Below are 22868 nucleotides of genomic sequence, written 5' to 3'. Positions count from 1 at the left end.
TTTTCGTGGTTAACTCGCTAGTTTTTCATTCAGTAGTCTTTATTATTATTCCCTCTGAATGGAATGATATAAATATATGCTAATTAAGTGATAAATGAAATAAAGTCAATTCAAAATAGCAGTGACATGGGAAACGTCGCAATATTGCCGCAGCTACTGTGGAGTTTTAGTACATTTAGGCTCTGACATATAATAAAATTTTAATATAAATAAAACAACTGAACAAATATTCTATTAAATATAGTTTACTAGCGACCCGCCCCGGCTTCGCACGGGTGCAATGCTGATACTAAATTAAATACACTACAGAAAAAATATGAACGTTGTATATAAAAACATAGCGGCCCGCTCCGACTTTGCACGGGCATAAAATATATATGCCTATGTCACTCAATGAAAACATGATTAAAATCGATCCAGTATTTTTGGTTCATTCATTACTGCCCTTGGCCTGCACGCATTAAATTTGGAGTAAAACAATTCCTCTTCCCCTATACTTACTATGAAGATTTCCTGCTATCTTTGGAATATCTAAATTCATACAATTTTTATTACATTACACATTTTTAAACGCAAATTTTAAATTTTTAATATCTCCGAAAATATTTGTTTAATTTACATGCCGTAAGGAACCATATTGATCTATATTAATTGCACACTGTATTTAAGGTACTTAATTCGATAAGGATTAATGCCGTATTGCTTAAAATAGCTTCGTAAATAAGCCATTTTCTCACGTAAAAAGTAAACAATAAAAATGGTTAATGTGGGTTGTCCCTAAAAGATAAACATATACCATCGCGGACTTTTTTGTAGACCTTTTTATGGTGTACAATACTGTAGTACATTAATTTGATCTAACTAAAAATATAGGTTAATTTACGACATCACGTTAGAAACCTCTAAAATTAGCAATGTTGCCTTAGTATATTATGCATGTATTATACATATAAACCTTCCTCTTGAATCACTCTATCTATTGAAAAAAACCGCATCAAAATCCGTTGCGTAGTTTTAAAGATTTAAGCGCACATAGGGATATAGGGACAGAAAAGGCGACTTTGTTTTATACTATGTAGTGATTTTAACATTATAGTACATGAAATGCATTTATATCGAAGAACTTAAAACTACAATTTACAAGCACAATAATTTATAGGTTAGTGTTGTTTAATTATATATACATTGAGCTTTTTTCCACACTAGTATCGGTAGGGTTCTACACGTGTTTTTGTGTGTAGTGGTATCCCCCGAAGGCCTAATCCAGTTAATTAACTGAGTAATCTGAGTATATCTGAATAATGTATTTTACTTTCATTAGAGAGCATATTTATGTTTTACGCTTAGTTCTTGTTTCTTTCGATGTAATGTATCCTTGTAAAGTCATTATGATATTACTACATATCTCTTTAGTTTGTCCTATTAGTGTTCATGAACCTGTTTGAACCTGTATATGTTCATGTATATTCTGAACAATAACACACATGCTCATAAAGCTTTCACACTCTAAAATACAATTCCCTACAATTAAAGTATATTAATTGTATTCTGACCTTTAGTGGTTTCCTCTTTCATCACCTTTGTCTTGGTAATCGTCAGCATTGAAATATAAACCAACATTCATAAAGTTTTATTCAATAACAATCAGTGTCAGAAATACTAATCAAGTTAACAACCAAGCCGTTTATTTTCAATCTATTAAAAACCTGCTCAAGATTCTACCATTTGTCAATTTCTTCTTCAGTGTGTCTGATCGAGCTCATACAAACCGAAGGTGTTATTTTCGACAATGCCTCTTTCCATAAATTCAGACAGTTATGGTTGAATCTTTGGACGTGCCTCAAATGCAGTGATAGGAAGGGAGACATAATACTTTGTGGCCATAGTATTCAGTAATCTGATCTACTAGTTTCTTTTCTCAGGCTTAATTCCAAAATTGTAAATTACTAAAATGCAATTAAATATTTGATTCATATTTTCATCACCATCATTCATCATATTTTCATTTCATCACCGAGCAATAATTTGAAATAGTTCATTCTTTAACATGATTCCATCGAATCTTATTTTATGTGCTTTAAGCCATTCCTTAATTGCAGCCTTTGTTGATGAACTTGTTGGGTTGGTACTATATATATATATGTATATATATATATGTATATATATATATATATATATATATATATATATATATATATATATATATATATATATAGATATGGTAGATCTGGTGCATTGTAAATGACTGATGGTTCCTCCAAGTTCCTTAAAAGCTGATTTTTAAACTACTGCAAAGACAAGTTAGGGTTCATTTCTCCATGGTAGTCACCCTTGGACTTATAGAAACAATTATTCTGCACCAGGAATAAAACCTTTCCTGTTTCCAGCATGAAGAACTATATATCTGCAATGAATACATGTTATGACTAAAAAAATCTAATCGATAGTTATTCTAATGTTTACGTTTTTTCATGAACCTTTGTTGTCTTTATACCATATTTATTATAATTTTGCTATGAGCAACCCAATGTACCATTCTGGAATATTCATGGCTCTTTTAAATATACAAATTGATATAATTCTTTCTTGATTTTGTTATATGTTTTTAAGAATTGTATTCTTTTAAAAGCAATCTCTGGAAGTTCCATTAAACCACTTCGTGGGTTATCTTTATACCACTTAAATCCTTTACACCAACAATGTATGAACGGCTGTTCTACATCTCTCAAATAGCTGTATATCTTTTGGATCTTTGTGGATACTTTCCAGACTAAACATTTTTTCTGAAATAATTGTATTAAATCATGTTTCGATTGATAAAACTACTTACTGTTTTATACATTTCGTATATTTGATATCTGAAACGCCAAGATTGATCTTGATTCGTCACCTGTTTCGCATAAACACAGTTTCTTTTAAGCTTATATTGTTTTTTATTGTTTTAGTTATTTTAGTGATGCTGTCCGTACTAATATAAAGTGCAGTTGTAAGGCGTAAAAAAATATTTTCAATAAAAAACGCGGCGATTTCAAATTTATTAAAATAAAGCGTTAAAAGAACGTTTACTATTTTGTTTAGGTCAAAGAAATTCTTTAATTAATTAACGTTATTTGAAAAAATTGCATTGTTACTAGTCATTGCTAATAAAATACAATTTGTCTATATAATAGCTTAAATCTCGATATACATCTAGACTCATCGGTCTAGTCTAACAATGTTTATATATTAAATGCAGCTCTCTATATTGTACTAAATAATATTAAATGGCTTGACTATTTTGGGTCTGTGTCCTGTTCTGGTGTCATCCAAGTGTTGCAACACGTCGGTATTGAAAGAAGAAAGTTTTGCTGTGTAAGTCAAAATTTAGGCCCATTTATACTTATGGTATTGAGCTGTGGGGTACAACTAGCAAATATAACATAGCTATCCTCCAGAGGTTACAGAATAAAGTGTTGCGAGTCATCGTCGATATTACATCTCTAACAAACTGATTCAGCGGGATATCTCCTTAGAACCCTTAAGGAGTGTGATTTCAAGTGCTAGTGCGAAGGAGTTAGTGCATCCCAATGGACTCGCCAAGCAGTTAAACGTGCGCGATGGCAATGTAGTGTTCTCAAACGTAAACTGCCATACGAGCTGATTATAGACACATAGAGTGAGACTTAATCACCTCTAGAATAAGTTACAATATTCTTTAGAATAAGTTAAGTTAGAATAGTATCTAGAATAAGATTTAGGTTATCAATTTGTACAGCAGATCACTTATTCACTTAATGAAGGGATCTTCTATATGTCACTACATGAAAAGTGAGTTAATATTAAAAAAAGGAACATTGAGTATTAAAATAATAAACTAATTAATAATTATATCTATGCCTCATATCTCCAAACTTTTGTATTTGAATGCGTCAACATTCTTATAAAGATAGGGGTGAATCCCTTTACCCGTTACGTATATGAAAGTATTAGTATATAAAAAAGTTATAAATTAAGTCCTAATTATTGTTATCTTAGTATCTAGACAGGTATTCTCTATTTCATTGTCAGTGAACATTAAAACATTACGTTATAAATCAAAATTACCATTATATTTTTTAACGTGTTAATTTTATTTGCCATAAATACTATTTATTCTACATATAAAACAGAAATTCCTCTCTACATGTACCTATTATTGCAACACAAAACTGTACATTTTCATAATATTTACTTCCAACATATGTGATAAAAAGTTTAAACAAATCCTTCAATATATCATAACTTTCTCTAATTAGATTTAATTTATAAGAAAAAACAACGCTTATTGTACGAAAAACATTTAAATATATTTTTTACGTTTTATGAATATTGCTTAATAATTATTACGTTAGACAACAGGCACAACATTTATATAAAGCGTTATAAAATAGTTTTATAGTTTTAATATTTATTTCAGCGTCAAGTGTTAACATTTTTAATATTATAATTTCATTAGTTCACTAATTTACTTAAATGATTTGCATGAACTAATGTTATTATGATGAATATAAAAGTTGATGATAATTATATTGCTACTTCAGCATTTTTAAATATATTTGCATTAAAATAAAAGTTGGATATCCAACGATTAGCTGTGGCTAAAGCGACCCAAGCGCATATTTAAATGCATACATAGTTAATACGAAATAATATAAAAATCATTATTTATTAATACTCATGTGGCTGATATAAAGCTAGAAAATATATATGATTAGTGTTTCAAATTTATACGAATACATTCGTTTTTTAAAAGTTGAAAAATATCAAAAGAAACTACTTTTTTGTCAATCAAAGTGGTGCTTTGGCTTATTTTTTTTAACTAAAATCTATTAACATTTATATTTATTTAAGGAATCTATATTAAGGAATATATATATTTTCTTAATATTTTAAAGTCTCATTTTTACCAACGATCATTTATCTGGACTGGACCTACAGTATGACGTGTACTTCTAACCACGGTCCTTGTGATCAACTTAGATACCATCCCAGAAGAAGACATCCGGTCTTATTCAGCCTGGTTACTGGAGTGACTCGCGTGGTTATTCATTGTCGGATATTGTCTTCCTCTTTTGCCTAAAGACATTTACAATTACAATCATAAACATAAAGTACATCCATGCCGCAGCAGGAATCGAACCCGCGACTATCGCGACAATAGGAGGACCGTCTTGTCGCCTTGACCACTGCGCCAATGAAGCCGGCGAGGAATATGTTAAAATGATAATACAGTATATATAATAATATATAATATAGTAAAAGTAATACAGTATAAAAGTCAATCATAATAAATTCTGCTGTATATGGTATCGATATTTGATCAGAACCAATAACGATGAAATCTTGACCAATTATTAGATATCTCAGTTATATTTTATATTTTGAGATATTGTTAGGTATAACTTTGTTTTAATAATAATAATCATTAATAGTCTTATGTGTTGTTGGCAGAGGCTTAAACCTCTTAGCTGATGAACCGTAAGATCCAATACTTTATATCTATATCTTGATATCTGGAATTTGGAATTCACATTTATGACTAAAGATAATAAAATAATTACGATTAAGATCACGATAATATATTTTATGATTGATTATATATATTTGAGTTTGCACTTGTTATATAAACGGATATATGTAAATATATATCTTTATTTATATAATTGTTCGGTCCGTATGTGATGTTGATCAAAAGGAAGCAAGACGTGAAGATAACAAATATTCTATCGATACGTCATCAAAATATTAAAGTTTCTTATCGGAAACAAAGTACTATTAGAATACTACTCCAGTATGTACCAACCACGAAAGCATCAGGAATAAAATTCTAAAAAATATAAGATAGTTTTTTAAGTAAAATAATAGTTTTTTTATTTAAAACCCTTTGTCATGTTTAAACTGGTGAAGTCAGTAGGACTCCGGGGAGCTTACGACAGGAACAGCCCTTTTTCGCAGTTCTCTCTGAAATTCATTCAATTAATTGGAATCAAATTAATTATCAAGAAAAGAAGATAGGTTGACGTTGCATTGTCAATCGCTTTGCAGTTACTCTCAGCATTTCTCGGTGTAGCTCGAACCGTTTCTTTGTTCCCGTGAAAGTATCGCAGTTGAAGCTGTTGAAGGTCCCAACAATAAGAGACAGTAAAAGGAAATCCAGAGAACAGAAATCCAAACCAAGAAATATTCAAGCTCTGAAAAACACCCCTACTTCCTGGCACATGCCTCATAGGTTAGAATGTAAGGCCACCAAAGGCGGACTGAAGTTACTGTGAATTAACATGATTTACCGGAATTTGAAGAGAAGCTTCCGAGTAGAAGTTCAAGGTGAATGGCCATCAAAAGCTGATTGTAGTAGCTTAGTTTCTTAGCCGTAAACTATTGGCATCTGGAGCCATTAAAGCTTGGAAACCATTCCATAGAGGGTTACCAAGGAAATTTGGGTAGAAACAGTGATACCTTGAAAATTTTTTTAGGCACACTGGTGGATGAAGGTATGATCGATGCCCAAACATAATTTTTATAAGAATTATAAGATGATCAGACGGAGCAACGACCAGGAACATCCTTGTGGCCGTTGCTTTAGCAGGGAGATGATATGTATAGGGCTATGGTTACTATCCGGCTATCTGTTTTAAAAACGACCTAAGTGGTGAACTAGTGAGACGAGTTAGTGTATTTCATAAGTTCAAAGTTATTTTGCCGCATCAACTCTGAGTTTAAGTTCAGTTTGGTTTTGACATACAACAAAATTCTAATCTATATAAAATAATTGAACAAAAATGTTATTAAATATAATTTAACATTATAGTACATATAAAAACTACAGTTAATTATACAGCCACATATAGTTTATAGGTTAGATTTATAAGCTCTTATTACTATTGGTTTCAAGAATTTTGCATACGTCTGACTTCCGGAGCGACTTTGACATGCTGATTCGTTTACGATTAGTTAGTCAGACAGCATTGTGTCTCTTTTGAACTAGAATAAAATGAGACGTAAAATATTGTCTGATTCTGAAACGAATTTACAAATTGCGGCAGGCAATATGTTAAACATCTTGATGACGTATATACAAATAAACTTTGAATAAACTATATGTATATAAATATAATCCATTAATTTACAATGTAGTTCCCCTGTTGTATTTTTAGTAGTAATATCTCCGTATCTGATACTTTACTTTTTAGATAAGATAAATAAGTGAATATGTAACAAGGTTCCAAGATTTGGCAAAATGTGTTTTTTAAGCTTCGGGTTTATTGCCAGGTATATAATATTGATAATTTTGTGTAGGTCTGGGATATTATAAGTCACCTGTTTATTTTCGTTTTCAAATGTTTTCGACCGAAAAAAAAATGTCGCTGCTTTGTTAGTATCTGACCTGGCTAACTTAAAAATAAATGGTCAATTCAAAGGCATTTCATTATTTTTCACTTAACGTATGACGTAACTTTATTCGCAAATCATAAATCTCTTTCTTATTTTATATTTTATAAGTTTAGCTTTAAATTTCATTCGATCCCTCATTCCTACTCATTTTACTTATTCTCATTAGTTCCAAGTTTTACATGTTTGACAATTTTGTTATATCTTTGTGTATATTTTTAACAGTTAGTTTTTGTCATAATGTGTCTTGATTTTCTTTCTTAATAAGTAGTTATATACTTCTATTTAAATAGAACTTCTATATTATATATACATGGCATATAGAAAATCACATCATTAAGCAATCTTCTGTATAAAATATTGTCTTAATTAATTAGTCTTATTCTAAAGCTTATTCTAAAGTCTACATGTGTCCAGAAATCAGATTAGGTGGTGTTAAACGTTTTAGTCTACGCACTTCAGTATCACGTCGCATTTAGCTGATTAGCGAGTACATTGGGATGCACTGATACTCTTTCGAAGTAGTTCACACAAACACGTTGAATTACACTCATTATAAGTTCTAGAGGAATATCGCGTTGTATCACTTTATTTGAAATATAGTACGGAGCATCAACAATGGCACGTAACACCTTATTTTCGAACCGTTGAATGATGGATCTGTTAGATTCGCTAGCGGTACCCCATAGTTGGAGTCCATATGACCAAATAGGCTTGAGTATAGACTCATACAGCAACACCTTGTTATCTAATGATAACTTGGATCTGCGCCTAACGAGCCAATACATTTGATATAATTTAAGTCCAAGTTGTTTCCTTTTAGAGAGTAGGTGCTTCTTCCAGATTAGGCGTCGATCTAAGTGCATACCAAGTTATTTAACTTGCTCTGCTTGGGGGAGACGATGATTGATATTCACTGGTGGACATGTCCTTCTACGCTTAAACGTTATATGCGTGGATTTTGTTTCATTGGCTTTAATGCTCCATGTCTTCAACCATAATTGTATTTGCTCCAGGTGGGTTTGTAGGTTTATTGATGCTGTGACTGGAGCTTTTATTAAACCATTATATGTCAAAATCAAAAAAAAAATCCAAAATTCATGAAATAGCTATTATTATAAATAAGTAAATAACTCTTTTTGCTGTTTTATAAATAAATCTAAAGTATTAAATATTCTTCAATCTCTTCAGTCCTTTATGGAATTTTATACTTCTCTATGTTATATTGTGTTTCCATTTCCTTATCTATATAATTTTCAATTATGTGAATTCAATAAATTGGTTTAATTGTAAAATTTCTTAGCGTTGAGTTTGTTCCAAATAGAAAACACATATCTTATTTATCATCATTATTGATTGCTGGTGATCGGTCACATTCTTTAGTTGCTATTAAAAAGTTCTGTGAGGAGGACACAAGTATGTCCAAGTCATTCTTATATGTGTTTTGATCCTATTCTTTTGTAAATTCACTGCCGCACTTAATTAATTAGTTCTTATGTTATTTTCAACATAATTAAACTAAATGTTATATTTAGTTAACATATAAAACAAATTATACCTAATATTCCAGGAAAATATCAGTTGAAAAATCGGTATCCAGATGTTGTTGGTGTCCATTAAATTTAAAAATATGAACTGGAATAATATTTTATTTGTTTGATGGTTTCAGCTTTTTTCTCTTGATGCACATTGATTTGAAAACTGGCCAAAACGTAACGTAAAAATACCATTAAATGTATATATAGATATTAAGATAGATCAGTTTTTGCATTACACTTTTATTAAAACTTATTTCGAAGTTATATGTATTTGATATTCGAAATTAAACTTGCAGGTATCACCGCATTTATAACATTGTTTAAATTTTAATTCTATGTAATCATATAGCTAATAATCTGATAAAATAATCTTAAGTACATAGCGAATAATATTAGCAGGCATTAGTATTAGATGTAAAATTTTGTTATATATTAACTTACTTTTCATAGATAATAATGCCTACTAACATATATATTAAAAGGTGAGATTAAAAGTGTTTGAATTAACTTATGAAAAGTCCTACGTAAGAAGAACTGAAACCAAGGGATAACCAGGCTGACTATTATGTTAGTACCAAAGTATTGCAATGCTTGAATAACTCTGGAGCAGGACACATACTACAAAGGATCAATCCATTTGATCTAGTAGTGCAGTGAAGTGTATTTAACAGAAAAAAACAGGATTAAATAATTGTTGGATACGTTTTGTAGCTATCTGACAATAAGATACCTGTTGAATGAATTGTTTCATTGATTAATAAATGTATAATGGACAAATAAACACGGTTGAGTACTGATAACCAATAATTTTATCAATATATAATACAATCAGCATCATTCAAACTTCAAAATAGACTAGACATTTTGAAAGTGATTTCAACAGTCATTTATTAAAACATTATACAATCAACAACATTTATTATAGTACTATAAAATATTTAGGAGACTATAGAGTAATCAAAGAATATGCTGCATGTTTAGATGAAACACGATTTAAACATTACATAAAAAAGCCTACTTGATATATGTCTATCTGAGCTCGAGATGCTATAATCTTCCTACCTATATATTTCATAACTCTACCTACATTGTAACTAATAAATATTCTGTATTTACTGTTAATGAATAATACATCCATAAAATAATATTTTCTTAACGTGAATTAGTCATTTAAGCGATCTGTTAATATTGAGCATGCAAAAACTGATCTATCTTAATATTTATATTTAGGATTGATGATATTTTTACTGCTGTTTGGCCAGTTTTCAATGTATGAGATTCAAAATATTCTTGATACCATCAACTAAAAAAGATTCATTTTTATTTTACAAACACATTTTTATTTTTGGCTGGTCTTACAGTCTAATTACCTGCTTGATTCGTTAGAGTATATAGGTTTTGAAAGTCATTGAAATTATTAATGGTTACATAATTTTGTTAAATAAAAATACAGAGTAGGATTTTATAAGTATATTCTATCAACAGTTCTTCATTTGTCAAATGTGCTAGCGGTATTTTCAAAAATCAAGGAACAAGATGGACAAAATGATTTTTTAACGTGAATTTTTTAACGAATAATTTTTATTTTACGAAATGTAAGCGGTTTTTGTCGTCATCGTTATTTTAGAATATGGAGTCATGAGTCATTTCAAAAGACCATATATTAATGGATCGAAGAATTAATCACGTAATAATAAATGTAGCTAGGGAATAAGAATATCCTAGCTGGTAGGCTTTTTGGTCTAAACGTTTTTAAACAATGGCTAGTTTTCAAAATTTTAGCCATCAGGAAGTTTAATGCTAAGAAAGAGCAAGCCTACTCCTATAATAAAAAAAATTAAAGTATATGTACAAAAAGGAAGTATGCACTCGCTTCGGCGGTACGTATACTAAAATTGAAACGATAAATCAGAGGATTAGCATGGCCCCTGCGCAAGTTTGACTGCAAAATCATGAAGCATTCCATATTTTTATATTCACCTCCGAGGATAGATTGCCTCCATGGTCGCAGGTGAATGTTGCCCTCTCCATGAGGAGTCTACCAAGGGATAGTTCTGACTCTGGCAGGATCAGCATCCAATTAAACAAAAATCCTAAACACCTTTTCATATTCTCGGACGGTTCCAAGAGCAATGACTATGTGGGGGCAGCATTTATATTGGTGATATCGGAAGGACATTTCAGGCTCCCCGTTTCATCTAGTGTATTGACGACTGAAATCTTTGCCATGTATAGGGCCCTGACCTCAGTACAAGATGTGCAAGACAAACGATTAGTTATCGCCTCCGATTCAATGAGTTCCTTAAAGTGCCTCCAACCATATCGACCTCTACACCCGCTAGGAGTGCTTATCCGTGAACTAACCCCTAAATTGGAAAGGAGCGGCAAAACTATCAACTCTATGGTGGCTCCCTTCTTACGCTGGGATCATTGAAAATGAAAGAGCTGATTACTTAGCCATGAAGAGGGAGCGATCACTTACTGAAAATTTTCTCTTCAGGAGTAGAGATATGAAGCACCACTCTACTAGAATCTTTAGACACCTAGACCAACTCAAATGGAGTATCATCGAGGCATCGTCTCAGAATTGGTCACTGCAAACTGACCCATGAGTTTCCCATTAAAGGAAGAAGTCCACCACTGTGCATATACACATACTAATCTAATACCGAAGATATAACTCACAAAGATGGTTTGTTAATCTGGGAAAGACGATGGACCAGTGTCTTAGGCTGGAGAACCTGGACAAGCTGATTAATTTTTTAACCGTAGTAGGATTATTACTAAAAATGTAATAGTGTGCATCTATATAATATCATACGTGTTCGTTTAAATTTTTTGTATTTTGTATCATTATCACTGTCATAGGTTATATGACCATTATATTGTAGCATTCATATATTCATGCATCTGTATGCTTTTTCATATTTTGCTTGTCATCTTACACAGTTGTACTACCTGTAAAAACATTGTGTACTTTAACTGATGATTGATACTGTAAATGTATTGTATATTGTATATCTGTAAATAGGCCCTAAATAGTCCCGGAGGCTGATGGGTCTAAAATTTACAAATAAATAAATAAATAATATAGAAGTATGGCAGTGTAAGGCTAATTATTGTACCAAAACATTCGTCAATTGCTTCAATAATGTTGGAGATGGAAACCTACTCCTCGCTCTCTGCTCTAAAATAATTGTTTAATTATGTTGAGGTTTTGCGATTGTACTGGCTAAGGAAGATGTTTGAGCCTTTTTGGGTGTTGCATGGGCACGTTATCATCTATAAATATGACAGTGTCTGGCAGCAATATGCTAGTCATAGCAAGAATTTTATTATTGAAGATGTCGAGATGTGAATTCCCAGTAGTCCGGTCAGTAATACGAATGAGAGAAATAATAGTAACAAAATTTCACCACCATGTTTATTGTAGGATGCAGGAACTCTAAATCGTAGGTTTTTTGGGGTGCTCCATACATTTTGCTGACTTTGCTATCGTTACTGACTACCTCACAATTTTTCTCTACAGTAAAATGGAATAATAAAAAGTAATAATGTTTTCAGCAAAACTGGATATATATCTAGGAAGACCCATTGGTCCTTATTTAGTCTCTAATAAAATAAAATAAAACGCATTATACAATATACGATTTGGTTCGCTTGAGTCTACGTCCTAGTTTAGTGTGGTCCAAAAGATACTTAGCATTGATACTGCACTCCATACGATGATTCATAGGACTGTAGGAATGTTCGTTTGGTCGGTCGGAATGTGTGGCTGTCGATGCGATTCTTTGTCCGAACACTCACTACTATTTTGTGGAAGGAATTCGCACGAGAACAAAACACTGGTTGAATAAATACTTGTTTATTTCGATATTGAGTGACACATGTGGTCGACGGGAGAATGGACAGTATATTACAAGGGGGTAGAGAAAAGAAAAAGGAGTGAGATGTGACGGTCTTTTATAGCTAGGAACCGCTTGGTACCAATCCACCAGCGTTGCCAACCTTTAACTTTAATGTAGGTGAATTCGTGGTGGCCTAAAGGGTTGTAGTGGTTGTTTTTGTCTAAACAGTATTACTCAAGTAAGTTTGTAAGGAGCTCTCATGTTATTTTTGTCGCGGTATGTCATTTGGCCACAATTATTTTTATTATTTGTTGGTTTCCGTCAGTAAATTTTGAGTGTGTTAACATTATTATTGTTAAGAATAATCAAGAATCAATGAACTCTTCTAAGTTTTAAGGTATCGTGGAAACAAACTGTAGGTTAGTCGGCAAGGACTAGTAACAATGTTATTTAAAAAAAAACTTGAGAAGATATTGAATATTCGATGACGATTCCTTTCGTGACTGATCGCATGTATGTTGGGTGTCAGTAAATGAGTCTCGTTTATTTTTCTAGCATCCATTTTATGTAAAATATGCAAATAAAAAAGATGTTTTCTTTTGTCAAACGGTTATTCTTCATTGTTCGTCAAGCGAAAAAATCGCCGACATAATAGATAGTAGGCATATATTAATTACAACTATGCAGAGGATGCAAGGTCAGTTCTTCAATAAAATTTAAACATCTACCGGGCATACTGTCGTCGATTCCAAGGTAAGAGTCGCATGTGTTTGTTTGCACTGCGGAGCTTTGCACATATTCATTCCAATAGTGGATTTTAATGTTCTTGTTAATATCACACTTTGTTAACTGTACAATCTTCTATTTTTAAACTTGTGGAGTTTTCAGTTGGCACGAAAATAAGCGTGTAACTGGGATGAAAAAATAAATACGTTATAAATTTATAGTTAACGAAGATATTATTAAAAGACTTGGGCGCCTTAGATGTCAGTTAATAATAGATATTTAAACGGAATACGAAAATTCATACAAATTATTGCCACTGTTTATGTTAAATGGTATTTGTTATTACTTTTTATATTAAATATGCTTTATAAAATCTTAATTTACAAATTAATTTGTTACTATTGTTCTGTTGCATAATTCTTTCCTTAACAAATACAACATAATGTATTTTCCAAGTTAAAATTAAATTAAATTTCCTAAGCTTATGTTAAGAGTAACATTTATATAGTATACAGCTTCATGTAATTGGGATTTGTAATTAACATTCACTCTTTTGATATCCTGTAGTTTTTCAGTAACTGTATTGCATACATGTTGCTGTGATTTAATAACCTTATTTCATATTTTAAGGCGAATCTTCTTTGATTACGTAGCGATAAGAATGGGCAATTAATCGTAGAACTTTGTTTTGTATTACTAGTTGGTTTGATGGTTTAGTACAACCCCATATTGGCACCCCATAGGTCCAAATTAGCTTTATAATTTACTGGATTATCATATATTATATATTTATATTGATTGAATCTTCCAATTAACTAGTATATTTGTTTGACTTTGACTCTAATCTGCTCTGATTTTTGCCTAACATAAATTTAAGCTACCATCGAAATGTATTCCGATGTATTCAGCTGATTCTGGTTGTGGAATCGGGTATCTTTCAAGTGATATAATTAGGTATTTGTACATGGACAGATTTGGAGCTACCTTTTCCAGGCTCTAGTCCATTTGTAGAGCTTGTTGATTGCCACTTGTATTTTTTCTAGAGCTTTAGTGATATATTTTTTGTTATGATAATTATGTCGTCGGCAAATGTTCCAAGTACTGTTTCTTTTGTAGAGTAGATGGATGAGAGATCTGAAGACACTACCCTGCGGAACTCCAGCAGAAATAGGTTTAAGTGTGGAGAATGTCCCTTCATGCGATATTAGTTTTTGTAGAGATTGGTGATATATAGAGATACAAATAAAAACAATTATTATGTTTAATAATACGATTTTTTTAGAAACTTAAATATATTGGTCAATTAGACAAAGAGTGGGGTAAGAAATTCCAAAATATCTATACTATTGCAGGAAAAACTGTCAAAAATAATCACAAGCATTTTTATTTAAATCATTAGTAGGTTGACTGGTCTGAAATTAGGCCCATATTCGAACTAATTTGCATGAAGCACGGTATTCTTAATGAACTATATTGGAATCAGCGGTTTAAATCATCAAATTTAATTTATAGAAATTAATTATAACAGGCCTAACATATATAATGAAAAAATAATGAATGAATATACATTTTAATAAAATGTTTACCAACAACGTGTTGTTTAATTACGTTAATATTTTGGTCATGTCCACTAATTTTTAAACGCAAATAAACACATGACATATTCTTATATATACAACTAAAATATTTCAATGTTTCTTTTATTTAAAAATGTTTGTATATGTTTTATATCCAATAATAGCATATAATAAATAATTTGTATATATTATTTTTTAAATAAAATCTGAGCATTGATTCTACAGATATAAACAAAACTGCATACTCAACATTTTATACGTTGCTAATAAATTATTGAGACAAGTACCGCATGTACATGTGGGATGCGATTTAATTTAAACATACGAAAGGAAGGACCGAATATTACATCAGAAAAATGAGTATACGTACATATTAGGTCGCCTTGAACCATACTGTTATCGATGGGGTATTTTCGTGTCACATTGAGATAACTTCTGGCTCCTATTTAAACGACTGAAGCAGTTTCGATTAATTACCGTTATCAGTAAAACAATTTTCAATTAATTCGAATAGATGTTGCATCATCTTGGACGTGCACGGTCCTGGATTCTTTATTATAAAACTACATCATTCCCAGAATTTATAGGCGAAAATAGCGAAAACAAAGCATGCTTCCAAAAGTTATTGATGCTATATATAATATATTTCTATATTATAATAAATATAGTATATATCAAAACAAGCCTTCTTAGATGTAGTCAGTTCAATAAAACAGTGAACTCACTCATCTCAATTTATGTCATCAAGACGTTGCAATATTGCCGCATTAATTTTAATTTTTAGCTCATTTTTACTTAATAACAGAGATATAAAAAAATTCAAAGTTTTATTCGTTGCAGTATTTCCTTGACAAATCATTTTAATATCACTGTATTTCTATTTAATTTCTTCTGTTAATTCCTGTGTAACTTTCTTGATAAAATCAGATTTAATGACTACACCTTCAAAACAGTTATTATATCTTCTTACTTCATACGTTCTCATGTATATTCTGAACAATTACACATTTGTCAAAAAACATCTTTCAAACTTTACAATACATTTCTCTACAGTTATCCTATATTGTGTACGCACTTTTGGTTTCCTACTTCTTACTACTATCTCAGTAATAATGCTGATAATTGGATCATAATCTCACATCAGGAAAGACTCATTCAGTCATTGTCACTTCTAAGTCACTATTCAAGTCAATAATTAAGCTGCTCAGCAATCTCACCTCTTTTGAATTTATTCTTCAGTTTTTTTCATTGAGTATACCGATTGTTATACCGATGGTTATATTGTGGCAACACTTCTTTGAGCATTTTCAGACAGTTCTTGCTGCTTGTATATCTATATGTATGCACTTGGAGGATAATACTAACTTTGCACTAGTAATATTCCTTCTCCATTCCTATTCTCAGGATGAAGAACAATATATCTACAATGAAATATTAAATATGATAATAAGCAAAACATAATCAAATGTTATTTTAATGTTTACTTTTTTTTTTGGGGGGTTTTAGTTTTCTATGGGCAGTTTCTTTTATATTTATTGTATTAAATTATGTTTATATTGAAAAAACTACTCACCATTTTTATACATTTCATAAATTTGATCTCTGATCTGGGATGGTTTCATTCAATTCAGTACAAATTTATCAATTTGGTGAAATTACATCTATTTACTTGCTCTATTTTTACATCTTCAACGTAGATATTTTTATTAATCAGCATTTCGTATTTTCTTAGTGTCCCATTCTATCTCTTCAGATTTTTTTTACAATTTTTACTATTACTATTACAATATTTACTATTACAATTATTATTATTTACTATTACAATATTACTATTTTTACAATTGTATTATTTACTCATCTTTGTTCTAATATAACTTTTCAATGCTAAACTGTTAGAGTCTAAAAAAACTACATTTTATAGTGATTAACTAAACTAATAATATTTATAAAATAATTTACGTAAATATAACACTTTGACCGAGGCAAATTTCGTTTCAGTATCTTATAAATTTGAACCACCAAATGTTTATAAATTATAATTTTAGTTAAAAATTAATCAATTTTTTAGTTTTTTTTGGTAAGTTAAATTTTATTTTAAAAATTATGTTGTCGGTATGATTATATCTACTTAATGTGTTAACTACATGTTAATATACATTCATTAGGTACCATTTATTTAATAAGTAAGTTATAAAACCAATGTGGATTTAGATTTATCAGCTTTGCAGTAAACATCAAATCGATTAATAACATTATTCAAAGATTATCAAAACAAAGTTCTTGGATTGATTATCAATTCCTATTAATACGTAACAATGAAGAGAACTGCACGTTGACTTCGAAATCAAATGAATTTAGGAAGTTATTCAAGATTTCGCCTTAAAACATGAAATAAGGTTACTAGAATCACAGCAACTTGGAACGATCAATACAGCTACAGGAAAATATACAGGAAATCAGAAGGGTGAAGCAAACCAACGAGTTTGTTGGTGTATAAATGTTATTTTTGTTGATTAATTTAGTTTTAGCTTAATTTAGGAAATATATAATAATATATCTATATATCTATTCCGTATTTGTCTTACTAGTTTATTGATGCAATATATTATATTGAACTACTATTGAGCAATAAAAGAATAATAATAAATCAATTATGAACTAAGATTGTGTTAAGCATATTTAATACGATGATATAAGGTTTAATAAAGAAAATCATTCTAAAACTTAACAATATGTGTTAGTAAGATTTTAGTTGAATTGATTGATGGTATATAATAGAAGAAAACAGAATGGGATAGCTTAAACAATGTGATATGTATGAAAGTATGAATAAGTTCCTATATTATTAAGTAATGATGTCATGATATTTGTTGAAGATGCAAGAAGCTAGATGTTAAAATACATATAGTATTTATTTAATTTTCTTGCATTTTTGTTGTTTTTTTTTAAATTATGTATGGTTCCAATTAACAATCATTTTTAAATTATATAATTAAATAATAATATAATATTATTAACTTCAATGTTAAATAAAAGTATGCATAAACAAAATTCAATATCAAAACGGCGAACAAAGGACGTGATATTTTTAATATATTTTTTATTTAGAAATTATACTTTCTCTTTTTAAAATACTTGGAACCATTATAAGTAATTTAGCACATTTAATGTGTAGAATAAACTCTACCTTTATAACATACGCCCATCAATTAACAGCAAAAGTGTTTCAATTTATCATGGTTGCAGCTGCTGCCACGGGGTGGCTGAATGTTGTTGTTTTTATGAAAGTATATTTTCGTTTCCTTTAACTTTTTATGGAAGCTGACTTATTATGGGAACCAACGCAAATGATGTAGGTTATTAATACAGCTATATATGGCATATTAACTTGAAATTATTTAATATTCTATTAGTTTATTTAATATAATATCTATAGTTTTATATAAAATTTGTTTATTTATGGCAGTCCTTTCAATTCAAAAGCACATAGCACACATATTAGAAATAGCTTACAACTATAGTTAACTACAATGATCTAGTAATTTTTTCATCATATTAAGTCCAGATCCAAGATTTTAGATCTACATTTAATTATTATTTGATGGATATTCCACTGGTATGAGTACACCAGTTTTAAAACATGACATAGTTCTCGCACATATTTGTACTATGTTAGTTTAAAAGGTACTTGTCTCTTCAACCCCCGGGTAAGTTCACTGTTATTCACACGATATCTTTTGATACCATGGGGAGTTGCCATAAGGAACACTACTGCGAAGACATTTTTATTTTATGCGTGATACACACAATAAACTAACTACACATATCAGCAAGTCCCAGGTATGTTTGATATTCTCTGACTTTAATTGAGATGCGTGTTAAAAGTGGAATTCGAATAAAATCTAAAGTATAACAAATATTAAATTAAATAGGCATGCCATAGGAAGCAAAATAAAAAACTACTTGATAGGAAAACGTAATATGGTAGCAATACTTTCCAGTAATAAGCACAACTCAAGCAACAATACAAGGAGAACACAATATACTAATTCATTGTTTTCCTAACTATTAGAAATAAATATTGATATTAGTCAGGACAATTTAATGAAACCTTGCCAATTAGGTGAATTAATTGCTACATAGGCTGGTTTAGAGAAAGTTTTCACTTCTATACATATGAATATAATATCAATTATAGAAGAGGATTGCTCTTAGTATAATATAACATAATACACAAGTAATATATCAACATGAAAAATAAATAAATGACATAAATAACAACGGTTTAACATTGGTTCTCTAGATTTTGCGATACAGATCAATTTTTCTTATTACAGAAAATAATATTTCTCATTTTTCTGTGTGTAAGATATTTTTTAATAATCTCTCTGTTTTAGTAAACTGTTTATGTTCCTCTGTGTGTTTATTCTTGAAAAATGTAACATATTTTAAGATATAAATATATAGATGGAGAAAATCCTAACAAGTTCATCAACAAAGGCTGAAATTAAGGAGTGGCTTAAAATACATGAAATAAGTTTCGAGGAAATCATGTTAAAGAATGAACTATTTCAAATTATTACTTGGTAAATATACATGAAATATTTAATTGCATTATATGTAATTTAGTGTTTTAGAATTAAGCCTGAGAAAAGGTACTTAGTAGATCAGATCACTGAATGTTATGGCCACATAGTATTACAGTGCCAGCAGTAATCTAATGGAGTTGATATGGGGAATTGCAAAGAATTATTACAATAGATATTCAGGTCGAAGAGGATAATCAAATCGGAACTATCTGGATTTATGTAAAGAGGCATTGTCGAAACATGTAAAGAGGCATTGTAGAAATCCTGAGCAAGTTTTTAATATATTGGGAATAAACAGCTTGGTTATTAACTTGATTAGTATTTCTGAAAGTAACTGTGATTGAATAAAACTTTATGAATGTTGGTTTATGATTAAATGCTGACGATTACCAAGATAGCGCGATGAAAGAGGAAACCACTAAAGGTCAGTATACATTTAATATACTTTAATTGTAGGGAATTGTATTATAGAGTGTGAAAGCTTTATCAGCATGTGTGTTATTGTTCAGAATATACATGAACGTTTGGTTATTAAATGTAGTATTATCTAGGAAGATGTATACAGATAGTAACAGGACAAATTAAAGAGCAATATAATAATATCAAAATGGCTTTACAAGGATTGGATCGAAAGAAACAAGAACTAAGCGTAAAACATAAATATGCTCTCTAATGAAAGTAAAATACATTAATCAGATATACAATTGTTAATTAAGTAGATTAGGCCCTCAGGGGATACCACTACATACAAAAACGCGTCTAGAACCCTACTGATACTAGTGTGAAAAAAACTCAATGTATCATTACATAGTATAAAACAAAGTCGCCTTTTCTGTCCCTATATATCCCTATGTGCGCTTAAATCTTTAGAACTACGCAACGGATTTTGATGCGGTTTTTTCAATAGATAGGGTGATTCAAGAGGAAGGTTTGTATGTATAATACATGCATAATATACTAAGGCAACATTGCTAATTTTAGAGGTTTCTAACGTGATGTCGTAAATTAACCTATTTTTTTAGGCTTATTTAGCAATTAGCAAAAACGCTGCCTAACCCTACGAGTTAGATCAAATTAATGTACTACAGTATTGTACACCATAAAAAGGTCTACAAAAAAGTCCGCGATGGTATATGTTTATCTTTTAAGGATAACCCACATTAACCATTTTTATTGTTTACTTTTTACGTGAGAAAATGGCTTATTTACAAAGCTATTTTAAGCAATACGGCATTAATCCTTATCGAATTAAGTACCTTAAATACAGTGTGCAATTAATATAGATCAATATGGTTCCTTACAGCATGTAAATTAAACAAATATTTTCGGAGATATTACAAATTTAAAATTTGCGTTTAAAAATGTGTAATGTAATAAAAATTGTATGAATTTAGATATTCCAAAGATAGCAGGAAATCTTCATAATAAGTATAGGGGAAGAGGAATTGTTTTACTTCAAATTTAATGCGTGCAGGCCAAGGGCAGTAATGAATGAACCAAAAATACTGGATCGATTTTAATCATGTTTTCATTGAGTGACATAGGCGTATATATTTTATGCCCGTGCAAAGTCGGAGCGGGCCGCTATGTTTTTATATACAACGTTCATATTTTTTCTGTAGTGTATTTAATTTAGTATCAGCATTGCACCCGTGCGAAGCCGGGGCGGGTCGCTAGTATATAATTAAAACAACTCCAACCTATAAATTGTTGTGGCTGTAAAATTAATTGTAGTTTTACGTTCTTCGATAATAAATGCATTTGATGTACTATAATATTAAAATAAATTGTATTTAATAGAATATTTGTTCAATGGTTTTATTTATATTAAAATTTTGTTATATGTCAGAGCCTAAATGTGCTAAAACTCAGAGTAGCTGTGGCAACATTGCGACGTTTCCCGTGTCACTGCTATTTTGAATTGACTATATATTTCTATTTATTGAATATTTACGAAAACAGGGTATAGTTCGTTGTATTTTTTTCAAACCTGGAAGGATCTAGAGGGAAGATTGAATTGTCTTGCAGTAATATAATCATCGGTAAAATGACATACAATTATTCATGTAAATACTAGTTTCATCGTTAATTATCGTGTTACTGTAATACAGTACTCGTTTAATAAAGTTCTTACTTTATATTTTTACGGATGTACGGCATAAGCATTTATTTTTAACGCGTTAATAGCGATTGTTAAAGATCACTTTATCATTTAGATCTAGAATCCTAATCCATTATCCCATAATTATAGTTTAGTCATAAATGTAATTATAAATGTAAGGCTATTATCTGATTTTGATGTTGATATTTGGTAGATCGGTGGGGTGAAGTAGAACGATTATCTTATTTTGATTGCACTCTTCGATGCGAAGGTTAACTATTAATTTGTTGTGCATTTTGATCAGATGAGGAAATGGATTTCGAAACCGTGATTAATCTATCGCGTTGTTTTTTTTTGTTTTGTTTTTCGTAATATATTATGTTTTATTATTTGGTGGTATTAATTTATCATTTAGTTTGGTTGGTAACTGCGGTTAACATAATTGTTCGGTATATTTTAATGAATGTTTAGTCTCATTTGTATTGCCATATAATTCTTAACAATAATGTAATGGTCTGGATAAAAAAAATGAAGTCATTTTTTAAATGAATTAATTATATATATATATATATATATATATATATATATATATATATATATATATATATATATATATATATATATATATATATATATATATATAAATCAATTGCCAAATGTATGTAAGCACGTTACTTTTGGTTATGTTTGTAATTATCAGGATAAGAGTAGTATGAAACAATTTGTGTGAAAAATCTTTGGGAAATGTGATACCATTGGGTTAAAATAATTCCATATAAAAGGTGACTGAGTGAATATGGGTGTATCTATTATACACTCGACAATCGATCAAGTGAACAGAGTAACAGCGCTTGTTGAAAAGGCATTCTAATAAAAGAAATAATTCCCAGCAATATTCCTGGATGTCTCACAAGCTTTTGACCTGGTATGGCACTAGGAATTAATCTGCAAAATTAGCAAAAGATGTTATATTTTGTTTTTTACGAAATGCTTTTACATTAATTATTGGATAAAAGCTATATTTTCGACAGCTAAGTACAAATATTTTGTACATGCAAAATTAACATATTTGAAATTATAAA

At 30.1% G+C, this 22868-nt stretch overlaps 1 long non-coding RNA gene and 1 other non-coding gene across 2 annotated transcripts in view; both read left to right on the top strand.

Moving 5' to 3' along the window:
• LOC143201193 (uncharacterized) overlaps positions 1-22868 on the top strand; it is a 119481-nt gene that overhangs the window by 78787 nt on the left and 17826 nt on the right. The gene's annotated exons all lie outside the window — the stretch shown is intronic.
• Positions 10811-10917, top strand: LOC143201826 (U6 spliceosomal RNA). Its single transcript, XR_013007032.1, has one exon. It is a non-coding gene; the product is annotated as a U6 spliceosomal RNA (small nuclear RNA).

Source organism: Rhynchophorus ferrugineus, unplaced genomic scaffold, assembly GCF_030347505.1.
Source record: "Rhynchophorus ferrugineus isolate W39M unplaced genomic scaffold, kcgeb_rfMv2 rfM8, whole genome shotgun sequence".
In the NCBI taxonomy this organism is placed as follows: domain Eukaryota; kingdom Metazoa; phylum Arthropoda; class Insecta; order Coleoptera; family Curculionidae; genus Rhynchophorus; species Rhynchophorus ferrugineus.
Note: the sequence above shows the minus strand (reverse complement) of the source record. Positions and strands in the feature narration are given on the sequence as shown.